Below are 10000 nucleotides of genomic sequence, written 5' to 3' on the forward strand. Positions count from 1 at the left end.
CTCTGCGTCCGAGCGTAGCGGGCCCGCTTCGGGATACCGCGCGGGCGCGTGGCCGGCGGGCGCGCGAGTCGTGCGGTCGACCCTACGTAGTTCGGGCGCGCGCCCCCGTGTCTCGCGTGCGACGCGTCCTCCGGGGTCGCGTGCGTGCGTGCGTGCGTGCGGGCGGGCGGACGCGGGTGCGTCGCGGTCACCGTCCGTGCGCGTGCGCCGTCTCGAGCGCGTCCCACTTTGGGGGGACGGCGGGCGCGCGGGGGCGCCGCGGGCGTGTGGCCGTGCCGCGCCTTCCGCGTGGGCGTCCCCCCGCGCCGCGCGGGAGGCGCCCGTTCGTTCGCGTCTCCCGCCCGCGGTTCCGGTGCGCCGTCTCTCCGTCCTCGCGCGTCGCCGGGCGTGCGTCCGAGCCCGCGTGCCGCCTGCCCGTGGGTGCCGCGTGTACGGGGCCGCGTCCGCGCCCGCGTCCCCGAGCGTCAAGTGCAGGCCGCGCGCGCCTAGTGGAGCGTGCCCGCCCGCTCCGTGTATCGTGTGCGCGGGGGCGACGCGCGTTCCCGCGTGTTCCGCCTGCCTGCGTCTACCTCCGCGTCTCCCGAGCGTCCCGTGCGTGCGTCTGCTGTGCGCGTGCGTCTCCGCGTTTCCGCGTGCCCCGGGCGTGCGTCCGTGTCGCCGGAGGGCGCCGCCGCCGCCGCCGCCGCTGCGTGCGCGTACGTGTCCGCGCGGGTGCGCGCGTGGCCTCTCCGGTGCGCGCGCGCGCGCGCGGCCCCGTCCGTCCGAGTGCGGCGCGCCCTCTTCGGGATGCCGCGCGGGCGCGCGGCCGGGCGTACGTACCTCGTGCCCGTGCCCCCGTCTCGCGCGCGACGCGTCTATCGCGTCGCGCGTGTGTGGCGGGGGCGCCGTGTCCTCCGAAGCGCTGCGGCGCGGCCGTCCGCCCCGTCGCGCCCCTCCCTCCGTCCGCGCGGGTGGGCGTCCCGCTTCGGGGGGGGGCGGCGGGGGTTGGCCGCGGGCGGGCTTCTGTTGGGGGGATCCACGGGCGTGTGCCCCTGAGGCGTACCTTCCCGTGTTTCGGCCGCGCCGTCCGTGCGAGTCGCCGTGCGTCCGGGCCCCCGTGCGCGTGCGCGAGCGGACCGTGTCCGTGGGTGCCGCGCGTCCGCGTTCCCGCGTGTTCTGCCTGCCCGCGCCTACCTCTGTGTCTCCCGGGCGTCCCGGGGTTGTGTCTGCTGCGCGCGCGCGCGCGCCCCCTCGCGTCCATCTCCGTGTTTCCGTGTGCTCCGTGGGCCCGTCCGTGTCTCCGGAGGGCACCCTGCGGTGCGGGCGCACGCGCGCGCGGGCGCGTTCCCGTCCTTCCGTCCGTCCGTCCGTCCGTCCGTCCGTCCTCCTCCTCCTCCTCCTCCTCCTCCTCCTCCGCCCCCCACCGCCCACACCCCCGCCGCCCCCCGCCGCCCCCACCGCCTCCGCCGCCTCCAAACCTCTTCCCCGCCTGGCGGGTGGCAGCCGGCGGCCACGTCGGACTGGATCCGGATATCGCCAGCGTGGGGCCCACGGCAAGGGCGCAGGCGGGGTGGGGTTGGGGGTGCGTGGTGGGCGGTGGGGGGGGTGGCGCCAGCGGTCCTCGGCGGCGGCGGGCCTAGCGCCGCCGGCACGTGCCCCTCCGGTTTCAGTCGGGACCGCCTCCGTGACGTCGAGGAGAGCTTCTCCACCCGTCCGTCCGAGGGCGCGGGGGTTCGGCGGACCGAGGGTGCCGTCGTCCCTCGACGACCGCCTTCGGGTCGCGCGCACACACACGCTCGGAGGCGCCCCGTCTCAACTGAAAGGAGTCGGCGGAGTAGAAACCGCGGCCCTCGAGACAGCTCCCTAACGCCGGGTGCGTGCGGCGGGGTGCTTTCTACACCCTACAGAAGGAAAACGCCTGTGGCCGGAGTTCTCGACGCCCGCCTTTCGACGCACCCTCTCGTCGCCTCGCTCCGTTTCCTAAGGCTCTCGTGACTCCTCCCGTTCTATTTCAGGGAGGCGCAGCTGAAGGGCTATCCGCTCCGCCCGTCCGTGAAGTTGGGCTTTCCCCCCGAAGGTGGCCGGAAGGGGGTGGGGGGGCGCGTGAGCCAAAGGATCTTGAAAACGCGGCGGCGGCGGTACCGCTTTCGGCTCTCGCCGATCCCACGCAGAGGCGGGGGCGCGGGCAGGTCCGCGCGCAGGTGCCCGTGCGAAGGTGCAGGCGCGTGCAGGCGCGGGCGCGCGCGCGCGCGCCCTCGGGCAGGTACGTAGAGGCGGGCGCCCGCGCGTGCACACCCCTAGGCGTACGCACGGGCACGGACGCGCCCGAGGGCGCGCGCGTACCGGCGCGGGCGCGCCCGTGTGGGCGCGCCCACGCCTACGCGCGTGTACCCGCGCGGGTACGCACGGGCAGGCACGTGCGTACCGCCCGCCCGCGCACGGGCGCGTGCACGCGCCTGCGTGTCCGTATCTGCAGCCACGGGCGTGAGCGCGTGGGCGCCTACCGTCCTTCTTCTACCTAACGCCGTCACCGGGCTGGCTCGGCGTCCAGGTATGCCTGTCTCCCCCTCCCCTCCAATCCCCTCCCCCTCCCCGCCCCCTCCCCTCCCCTCCCCTCCCCCTCCCCCTCCCGTCCCTCCCCCCTCCCCCTCCCGTCCCTCCCCCCTCCCCCGTCCCCCTCCCCCTCCCCTCCCCTCGTCTCCCCTCCCCTCCCCCTCCCCCTCCCCGTCCCTCCCCCCACCGCCTCCCCTCCCCCACCCCTCCCCCTCCCCTCCCCCTCGCCTCCCCTGCCCCCATCCCCCTCCCCTCCCCCACCCCTCCCGCCCACCCCCTCCCCCTCCCCCTCCCTCTGCCTGTCTCCTTCCTTTTCTGAAACCGGGTTTTCCTCTTCGAGAGCCGTTCCGCCCCTCGGGCGAAACCAACTCGCCGCGTACCGGAGACCGAGTGCAAAGACGGAGCCCCGGCGGCGCGGCGGCGGCGGCGGCTCGGAGCTCGGCTGCCGACCGAGATCGTCGGCGGTTCGGATCCGCCGGCTCCTCCTTGGGAAGCCCGTGGGGCGGCTCGACTCTCTCCCCTAGGGCCGCTCCGAGTCCCGAGCCGCTCGACGGCACGCGACGGCAGCGGCGCCGCAGTCAGTTCTCTATCTAAACGGAAACGACGACGATGACGAACGTCAGTCTTCACCGCCACGCCCTACTCCCCACCCGAGCACCGTTCCAACTCGGGTGTTTCTCTCCCTGTGGCGGGGGTCCCCCCCGACTGAGAAAAAATAAACCGCCCCCCGAGGACGGCCCGCGTTCGGAGCCTCTTGGTAGTAGCGCGCCTTCACGGGACGACGGCACGCGCGCCCGTCACCCGCTTCCCGGAAAGCTCCCCCCGCAGAGAGTCGCGAACTCGGGCGAAGACGGAGGAGTCCGCGTACCCGTCGCCCAAGGTTCAGCCATCGTCCGATTGGAAACCGGTGCCTTCCCGGTCCCGCCTCCCCGTCGATCGACGCCTCCCGGGGGTGGGATGGCTTCCAGCCGAACCAGCCTACCGTACCCTTCCCCTCCTACGTACCTCGGGAGGTCGGCTCGGACAGGGAGGGGCCCGTCAGATGTCCAGTCCGCCGTGAGCTTTCCACGACGACGGTCGGCCGGTCGGCCGGTCGGTCGGTCGGTCGTCCCGGAACACCCCGGTCGGGTCCGCGCGCGCGCGGCACGGGCTTCACACACCTCGCTCCTCTGGCTTCCCGGGAGACGCTCGCGGCACGGCGACGCGTGCAACGCGGGAACGGCGACGCTGCCCTCGGCCTTACCGTCCCCCCCCTCCAGCCGAATACGGCCCCGGCCCTCACCGCGGGCCGAGTTGGGGGGCTGGGGGTCGGGCCGGGGGGGGGATCGGCGGCGGCGGCCCTCGTCGGCAGGCGGCGCTAGCGCCGCCGGCGTGCGGCCTTACGGTTCCCGTTGCGATTCCCCTCGTGGGCGCGGAGAAAAGCCTCTCCATCCGGCCAAGGGGGCGCCCGTTCGGCGGACCGAGGGCGACGACGGGGGGCTGCCCGTCCGCCTGAGCGCGCGCCCGCTCCCGCAGGCACAGGCGCGCGCGGGCGCAGGCACAGGCGCACACGCTCAGACACGCGCTCACGCGCAGACGCGCACTCAAACCCATACAGACACGCACAGACGCACACACAGACGCACGCACAGACCCGCGCTCACGTGCGCAGGCGCCCCCACAGACGCAGGCGGGCACGCACACGGGCACGCCCGCAGACGCGCACGCGCACGCACGCAGTCACGCGCGCACACGCAGGCACACACGCCCGGACACGCGCGCACACGCCCCCGCAAAGACGCGCCCCCGCACAGACGCGCGCGCGCGCAGGCACGCACACCGGGACGCGCGCGCGAACGGACGCACGCACGCGCGCAGGCACGCGCGCACACGCACCAGGCCACCCGGAACGTTTGCCAACTCCCCGCCCACCTCAGCACCCCACCCCCCGGGCCCGAGGCGCGTGGTCCCCCACCGCCCCCACCCTCCGACCCCCCCACCGCCCCGCTCTCGGCCTCCCACCCCCCAACCCCCCTCGGGCACTCCACCCCCCACCCCCACGACTCACGCACACACGCCCGCCCGCCCGCCCGCCCGCCCGCCCGCATTCGGGAGCCGCCGGAGATCTCTCGATGCTCGAGACGCCGACTCACCCCTCTCCCTCCCCCCCCCCGCCCCGGAGACGCCACCTTCCCGAGTCCGCCCGCGAGCCCGGAGAGCACTCGCTCGGGCCGAGCCGCCCGAGGGCCTCTGGGCGGGCGTTCGCGGCTGGCCCGCCGCGCCTCCGCTGGACCTCACTAAGTCCGGCCTCGCTCCCGAGAGCCTCGAGGGCCTCCCTCGGTGAGATGTCTCCCCAGTCGGACCGGGGGGCCCAGAGCCGGTCCGTACCGGCTCTGGGAAGGCGTTCCCGGCCTCCCCCCCGCCCCCCGTTTGCCCGCCCGCGTCGCGGGAGGATGGAAAGCGATGAGGAAGAACGCTCTCGGTGGCGGCCGTGGTTTTCTTTTGCGACGCGGATGCCGGCAAACGCACGGCTCCCTCCCTCCCTCCCTCCCTCCCTCCCTCCCTCCCTCCCGACGCAATTTGCCCGTTCAACCCGCCTCACGCGTACCGTTGGCTCGGCGACAGGGACGACGGCGGAAAACGTCTCCCGGTCTGCCTGCTGCGCCACGCGGGCACTCAAAGAACGAGGAGGAAAACTTCGGGGACTGGCGGTCTCATCCCGTCCCGTTTGTCGCGTCCGTCCAAAGGATACGGATCGGAGAACACCTGCCCGTCCGACGCTTGGGACGTGCTCTCTTCTCCCTCCCGCCCCCGGTGGACGCTCATCCCCTCGGGCGCCCCCCCCCCGTTCGGCCCTTTCGGGGGCGAGCGCGCGCGCGCGCCCCATGACGCTCCCGAGAGGTTTCCCCGGCGGCCCGGGGGAGTCTGTCCCCTCTGCCACCCTCGAGCCCCGGCCGGGGCCCAGGTGGACCCGGTTCCACCCCCCCGCCGCCCTTCGCTCCGGTCGTCGGCCGTCACCCGGCGGCCGCTTCGATACCGTCCCCCTCCGGAGCTCTGCGGCGCCGACGGGATGGGAAGCGGTCCCGGCGGGCGCGCGCTGGCCACGGCGGCCCGGGGCCTTCGCTCCGTCTCCTCGAGCCCGGCCTGGCTCCCGGCGTCCTCCCGGGGTCCTCCCGGGGTCCTCCCTCCCTCCCTCCCTCCCTCCCTCCCTCCCTCCCTCCCTCCCTCCCTCCCTCCCTCCCTCCCAGGGCCCCCCCCGAGTGGGACACGCCGGCTGGCCGGCATGGTGCTCCAGGGCTCCAGCGGGGTAGACGGGATCTTCCTGGCTGAGGGGCGAAATGGCCCGGCTGGGCCGGACCCCCTTGGATCGGAACTTTGGGAGATGGGGCCAAGGTGGTGGAATAGGCTGACGCTTCCGCCTAGCTCTCTTGACGACAAAGACCCGGAAACACAAGCGAACGAGTATGTCTGCGACGAGCGGGGAGTCCTGACCGTCGAAGGCGGGCTTAGACGACGCACTGAGGGGCAGCGGCAGGAAGAGACCTTTCAGGGGCAGAGAGGGTTTACCGGCCCTGCCCCGCGGGGAGCCCTCAGGCACCATTCCCAGAGCGGCTGCTGCAGTGGGCTGGTACCGTCGTTCCACTGCTGTTCCGTCAGGGAGAAGCAGCCAGCCACACAGCCTGCTCACACCTCCGGAACCTGAGGAGGGCCCGGCCGGGCGGATCCCCTTGGCCCAACCGACCCCGCGCTGTGGCCGGCCCCACCGTCTTCCGGCCGCCCCGCGCCGAGAAACGTGTTCGGCGGCGGCGCTGGGAGGCGGGGGAGGGGGGCGGGGGGGGAGCCGGGACGGGGCCGGGCGTCCGGCCGCCCGGCGACGCGCCCTCGCCGGCCGCCGATCCGGATCCGTCCCGCTGCACTCCGCGCCGGTTGTCGGCCGCCACCTGGCGGCCGCTTTGATATCGTCTTCCCCCGGAGCTCCGGCGCCGGCGACACGCGCGGGAGGCGATGTGGCCGCGCTGGCCGAGGCGACGTTCCCGGACGCCGGCGGCGGCGTCGGCAGGATCGTCCTGGCCGAGGCGGGAAAGGGCCCGGCCGGGTGGATCCCCTTGGCCCAACCGACCCCGCGCCGTGGCCGGCCCCAACGCCTTCCGGCCGCCCCGCGCCGAGAAACGTGTTCGGCGGCGGCGCTGGGAGGCGGGGGAGGGGGGCGGGGGGGGAGCCGGGACGGGACCGGGTGTCCGGCCGCCCGGCGACGCGCCCTCGCCGGCCGCCGATCCGGATCCGTCCCGCTGTCGCCCGCGCCGGTTGTCGGCCGCCACCTGGCGGCCGCTTTGACATCGTTTTCCTCCGGAGCTCCGGCGCCGGCGACATGGGAGGCGCTGTGGCCGCGCTGGCCGAGGCGACGTCTCGGGACGCCGGCGGCGTCGGCGGGATCGTCCCGGCCACGGTGGGGCGCCGGCGCCAGAGCCACGTTCCGGAATTGGGCCCGCAGCTTCATGTGGCCGAGGCGGTGGCCGTCGCCGCCGCCGCCGCCGCCGCCGCCGCCGCCGCCGCGCTCCCGGGTGCCGTGTTTTAGACGGCGCTGGACCGAACCGGGCCGCACCGAGACGGCGCAGGCAGAAGAACGGGACAAGGCACGCCCCGGCCGTTCGCGCGCCTTCCTTCGCGCGGCCCGGTCGTCACCGGGGCCTCCGGCGTAGGTCCGGGGTGGCCCGCGGAGGGCGCCCCGGGCCCGGGCGCGGTCCCGCGTGGGGTCCGGACCGTCGGAGAATTTTTTCAAAGTCCCGCTCCGGGGGTCCCCGGGCCGAGGTTGCCGCCCCCGGCCCGCCCCGGCCCGGCCACGGACCCGCGCGGGGCCCGGACCTTCGGAGGGGCCCCGCCGCCCGAGAATTTTTTCCAAGTCCCCCCTCCGAGGGTTCCCCGACCGGCCCGCGTTGGCCGCAGCGCAGGCGGCTGGCTCTGGGCGCCCGCGCGGCCCCGGCCAGCTCCGTCACCCCGTCCCGCGGGTCGACCAGAGGATCCCGGGAGCTCCGGGGGGGGGGGGCGGGGCGCTGGGGGCCATGGGGTCGCGCTACGGACCGATGGCCGGGCCGCAGTTCCGGGGGCTCGCCGTGGGGAGCGGGCCCCTCCCGCCGCGGGGCGTGGCTTTTCTCTCGCCCAAAACGGGCGATTTGGGCCACCAGATTGGTGCTGACACGCTCTCCTCGCTGGGTGACTCCCGCTGAGCAGATGGGAAACCTGGACGGGTCCGTAGACGCCGGTCCACCGACGGCCCACGCCCTCCCCCGCTCCTCCCCGCTTGAGCCGCCCGCCTGGGGCCCGTGCGCCGGCTCTCGCGCGTCCAGATGTCCAGCCGCGGTGCCTCCCCCCGGTCTCCAGTGCCCGAGGGCGGCGTGGCACGGGCGCCGCGGGCCCTCTGACCCGCGTGCCCCTTGTCGCAGGCACCCGCGGTGGCCGCGGTGCTCGCCAGAGTGTGCCCCGCTACCCCCCTCCCCCAGGCCCACGTGCCTCGCGTGTCAGGCGTTCTCCGTGTGCAGGGGTCCTCGCGGCCACCTTTCCGCAGCCGGGGCGGGCGAGGCAGAAAGCGGGTCCTCTCCGGGGCTGTCCTCGCCCGCCTCCTGGCAGCCCTGGCGGGGGGGTCTTCTCCTCCTCGCTTGTGCCTGGGCTGACCCGATCGATGTGGTGTTGTCGTGCTCTCCCGGGCCGGGTCCGAGCCGCGCCAAGACGAGGGACGGACATTCGTGGCGAATGGGACCGCTCTTCTCGCTCAGCGCGCGGGCCCCTCGCTCCTCCTCCCCGCCCGCCGGTGGTGCGCAGAGGGGCAGGGGCACGGAATCCGGCCCGACCTTGCTCATCTGCCCTCGTTCGCGGCCTCGCGGCCAGCGTCGGCGGTGGCGGGGTCCTGAGACCGAGCAGGACAGCCTCTGCTCGTGGCCCTGGTGTTCTGCCTCGCGTCGGGCCCTCCCCCGCCCCCCGCGGCGGGGGGGCTCTCTGGTCAGGCGCACCCGCGCGCCCCACCCAGGTGGTGCCGGTGCGCCTCGAGTGGCCCTTTGGCGGTGCCCCTGGAACGCTCCAGGCCGTCCCTCAGGTGCCTGAGGCCGGGTGGCGGTGCCGTTTCCCCGTTCCCAGCCCACCCTTCCGGTCACCGCTCACGCGTGTGGGCGTGCGCCCCTCGAGCCGAGAGAAATAAAAAACAGGAGTGCGGCCGAGAGGGAGAGAAAGGATGTGGAGAAAAAAAAAAAAAAAAAGGGGGGTCGAGCGGGGTAAGACCTTTAGAGCACGCACGCCTCGCGGGAGGGTGACGTGCCTGATCCCGAGAAGGCGGGGGTGAGAGAGGGGTGCGCGCGTGCGTGCCCGCCCCGGTGCTTGCCGAGACCCGCGTGAGGCAAGCGAGAGCGGAAGGAGGAGGGCCCGCGTGTTGCTTCCGCCGGTGCCGAGGGAAGTCGCCCTTGCGAGGTGGGGGCCCAGGCTGCGTAGCCGCGGCTGGGCCCCGGCGGTCCGTTGTTAGGCTCTGTCGTACCTCCTCCCCCCCGCGGGCCGCCCTAGAGCGCGGACCCCTCTACAGAGGGAGACCGGGGGGTGTGTTGGGCTTTTAGGTGCCCAGGCAAGCCTCGGGTGTGCGCGGCGCGTACCCGCGAGGCCCCGCGCGCTCGCCGGAGCCTGGCTCCGGTGAGGCGGGATGAGGCGGAGAAGCTTTAAAAGAGAAACGGAAAAAAAAAAAAACGGACGACTCAAAAGGTGTGACTTTCCGAGGCCCTCGGTCGCCGCTGCGGTGCCCCACCCGTTCCCTCCTCGCCCGAGTGGAGGGTGGACGCAGCACGGAGCCGGGAGCACGCGCCGTCCCCGGGTGAGGCAGAGCCGCCGTGAGCACGAGGCGGCAGGCTCCGTTCCCGGCCGCAGAGGCCCACTGTGCCTTAACCCCCCCGCTGGTGCTTACCAATACCGCAGGCCCCCCCCGCCCATCCCCGGGGCGCCCTCGGGCGCCTGGCGGGGGCCCAACGTGGGGGGCGATGGGTGGGGACGGCCCGTCTTCGGTGAAGAAAGTCTTCTCTAGTCATCTCCGAGGGTGCCTTGGGGGTGCCGGATCCCCCAGCCGCTGCCCCTCGCCTTGCGCGCAAGCCACCGACCGTGGCTCGCAGGCAGAGCCCCCTCTCCTTCCCGCCCGGTGTGGAGGGAGAGGTCCGCCGGCCCCGCGGTGGGGCCGCGCGCCGCCCTTCGCCTGCCGCGGCCCGCGCCTCCCCCCTGCGAGTCGGGGGAGGGCCTTCGCCGGGCCAGCCGTCTGGCGCCAGGGTCGCGCGCGTCCGTGTGTGCGTGTGAGTGTGCGGCCCTCCCGTCGCGCGCCTGGTGCGGTGGGGCCGGGGGTCCGTCCGGCGGACGGCCCCCGCGCCGTTGTGTGCCGCCTCCCGCCCGCACCCGTCCCGTGCCGCCAGCGGTGCGCGGGTGTGCGGGCCCACCTCCTCACCCGGGAGCTTTCCCGGCGATGTGCCCC

This window comes from Loxodonta africana, unplaced genomic scaffold (assembly GCF_030014295.1).
Source record: "Loxodonta africana isolate mLoxAfr1 unplaced genomic scaffold, mLoxAfr1.hap2 scaffold_544, whole genome shotgun sequence".
Lineage (NCBI taxonomy): Eukaryota > Metazoa > Chordata > Mammalia > Proboscidea > Elephantidae > Loxodonta > Loxodonta africana.